The sequence below is a fragment of the Sapajus apella genome, unplaced genomic scaffold, assembly GCF_009761245.1.
Source record: "Sapajus apella isolate SASKATOON/1434 unplaced genomic scaffold, GSC_monkey_1.0 scaffold74, whole genome shotgun sequence".
Lineage (NCBI taxonomy): Eukaryota > Metazoa > Chordata > Mammalia > Primates > Cebidae > Sapajus > Sapajus apella.
In genome coordinates, this window is record NW_022437014.1 from 35116 (window position 1) to 38715 (window position 3600).

Below are 3600 nucleotides of genomic sequence, written 5' to 3' on the forward strand. Positions count from 1 at the left end.
TTTTTTTTTCCGAGACGGAGTCTCGCTCTGTTGCACAGGCTGGAGTGCAGTGGCGTGATCTCGGCTCACTGCAACCTCCGCCTCTGGAATTTAAGCAGTTCTCTGCCTCAGCTGGGATTACAGGTGAGTGCCACCATGCCTGGCTAATTTTTAGGTTTTTAATAGAGACGAGGGTTTCACCATCTTGGCCAGGCTGGGCTTGAACTCCTGACCTCGTAATTCACCCGTCTCGGCCTCCCTGGGATTACAGGCATGAGCCACCGCGCCCAGGCCAAAGTTTTCTTTCATACTGGTGTTTTACCTTGTTTAGCAGAAAAGCCAAATGGTTGACCCCAGGTGGAAATCGCCCATGTTTAAAGGGCCTGGACTTTGTCATTACACTATTGGCTCCTGAAAACGGTTTCTAAAATCCTTTCCTTTTCACTCCTTGTAGAATCTTAGGCATTTTGATAAAAATTTGAGGTCCCACTGACTACTCAAGATCACACAACTGATCAGTAGCAAAGATGGACAGGACTAGAATTTAGTTCTGCTGCCCTGCTATTTATTTACCCAACAGTTTTTAAACATGCAGAACGTATGTATTAATTACAGTACAGGGTAAGTTTCTGTGACAGGGAGATCCCGAAACTTTTCCTGTACATAACATTTCAGAAGCGGTTAGGTGGTCCAGGGCAGGTAGGCTGCTCTGCTACCTGAGGTCATTCAGGAGCTCAGATTCCTTCTATCTTGCTGTATGGGTTGGGAAACTTTTTTTTTTTTTTGAGATGGAGTCTCATTCTATTGCCCAGGCTGGAGTGCAGTGGTGTGATCTCAGCTCTCTGCAACTTCTGCCTCCTGGGTTCAAGTGCTTCTCCTGCCTCAGCCTCCCAAGTAGCTGGGATTATCGGCATGTGCCATCATGCCCAGCTAATTTTTGTATTTTTAGTAGAGACAGGTTTTTGCCATGTTGCCCAGGCTGGTCTCAAACTCCTGACCTCAGGTGATCCACCTGCCTTGGACCCCCAAATTGCTGGGATTACAGGCATGAGTCACCTCGCCCAGCCGTCAAACTTTTTCGTTTGGTAAATAATGATCAAATGGTAAATATTTTAGAATTTGTGGGCCAATCATCACAGCTGTTCAATTCTGCTAATGTAGCAGGAAAGCAGCACTAGACAATTACATGAACAAAATGGGCATGGCATGTCCCGATGAGATTTTAACAAAACCAGGCTGCAGGTCAGATTTGGCCCATACATTAACAACCCCTCTCCTAAGATGTTCTTTCCACCATCATATCTGTGTTCCAGACAAAGGAAAGAGGAAGTGGAGGGGTTGAATTTTCTCCTAAAAACATGATCCAGCCGGGCGCAGTGGCTCATGCCTATAATCCCAACACTTTGGGAGGCCGAGGCAGGCGGATCACAAGATCAGGAGTTTGAGAGCAGCCTGGCCAACGTGGTGAAATCCTGTCTCTACTGAAAATACGAAAATTAACCAGGTGTGGTGGCAGGTGCCTGTAATTCCAGCTACTCGGGAGGCTGAGGCAGGAAAATCGCTTGAACCCAAGAGGCAGAGGTTGCAGTGAGCCGAGACTGTGCCATTGCACTCCAGCCTGGGTGACAGAGCAAGACTCGGTCAAAAAAAGAAAGAAAGAAAGAAAAAAACATGATCCACAGGTAGAAATAGCGTAGCATAGTACACAATAGGATACTATGCTACAACAAGAAAGAATGAACCACAATTACACATGACACAGATGAATCTCACAAGTATAATGCTGAGCAAAAGAAGCTGGCACAAATGATTGCATATTGACTGATTACATGTATATAAAGTGTAACAGTGGACAAAGTTAATCTATGGTAGTAAAAGTCAGGTTGCCTGTGAGACTTCTGGGATCTGACAGTGCTCTATTTTTCTTTTTTTTCCTTTTGAGACAGGAACTTACTCTGTGGCTTAGGCTGGAGTATAGCATGCAGTGGTACAATTGTTCTACTTCTTGATCTGGCTGGCATATCAGATCCCATGCACGAGTGTGTTCACGTGTGAAAATGCACTAAGCTTAACATTTGTGTACTTTTCTGTGTATACTCCAATATAAAGAGTTTGTGTAAATTTCAAAAAAAAAATGTGATTTTGAGGTTGCAATCACTTCTCAGATCTCTTTGGCCAAAACTTAGTCAAAGGACCACTTGTGACTGCAAGGAATCTTGGAAATGCAGGTTCATTACTTTTTTTTTTTTTCCAAGATGGAGTCTTGTCGCCCAGGCTGGAATGCGATGGTGCGATCTCGGCTCACTACAGCCTCCACCTCCCAGGTTCAAGCAATTCTCCTGCCTCAGCCTCCTGAGTAGCTGGGACTACAGGTGTCTGCCACCACACCTGGCTAATTTTTGTATTTTTAGTAGAGACAAAGTTTCACCTTGTTGGTCAGGCTGGTCTCGAGCTCCTGACCCCAGGTGATTTACCTACCTCGGCCTCCCAAAGTGCTGGGATTACGGGTGTGGGCCACCACACCAGGTCTGTGCATGGTTAACCCCTCATCATTCAGTTTTTAGCATAGTAATGCAGTCATCATGGCTCCCCCGCCCCATCCTGTTCTATATCATTATGTTGTTTAAATTATTCACAGAAATTATCACTAGCTGTAAGTATTTGTTAATTATGTTTTTGCTTACTTTTTCGTTGGCTATCTCCTGTGGAGTTTGAGCTCCAAGATAGCAGGGTCCTCACCAGTTTTATTTATCATGTATCTACACAGTAGATGCTCCAGCAACATTTATTCAATGAATAAATGAATGCATTACAAAACGAGGAGGCGTGCCAGGCGCGGTGACTCACGCCTGTAATCCCAGCACTTTGAGAGGCTGAGGCAGGCGAATCACAAGCTCAGGAGTTCAAGGCCAGCCTGACCAACATAGTGAAACCCCGTCTCTACTAAAAATACAAAAATTAGCCAGGAATGGTAGTGCATACCTGGAATCCCAGCTACTCAGGAGGCTGAGGCAGGAGAATCGCTTGAACCCTAGAGGCGAAGGTTGCGGTGAGCTGAGATCATGCCACTGTACTCCATCCTGGGCAACAGAGTGAGACTCTGGTCTCAAAAAAAAAAAAAAAAAAAAAAAAATGAGGAAGAGCTGGCGCTCCAGGAAGCCCCTACGTTCCCTGCTGGGTCTTCTTTCCTCCGCCCCCTGCTGTCATGTACACTGTTGAAAACTGTTTAAGTCATAGAGGAGCTTGGGCTTGACATGTGACCTCACTCAGCCTCTGTTTCATTTGTGAAATAAGAAATAAGAGTGGGCTTATGTGAAATAAGCCCACTTCTTGCTAAACCAACAACGATTGCTTAAGATACAAGGAGCCGGTTGGTTGAAAAGTGCACAGACTATCAGCGTTGAATGGAGCTGGCCTGGTGGAAGGAGCCCCTCATTCCGGCTTCCCCACCAAGCTGCTTGCCTTGGCCTGTTTCCTACTCCCTGGGTGACTGGTTCTCACACAGGTTTTCCCAACCCCCACCTCCAAAGGTCTTTTATAGCTCCTTGTGAGGAATTCACATGATGCCATGACCTTCACTGTGAGAAAGCACAGGTTGTAAAAGGCCAGCCCTGGCTCCTC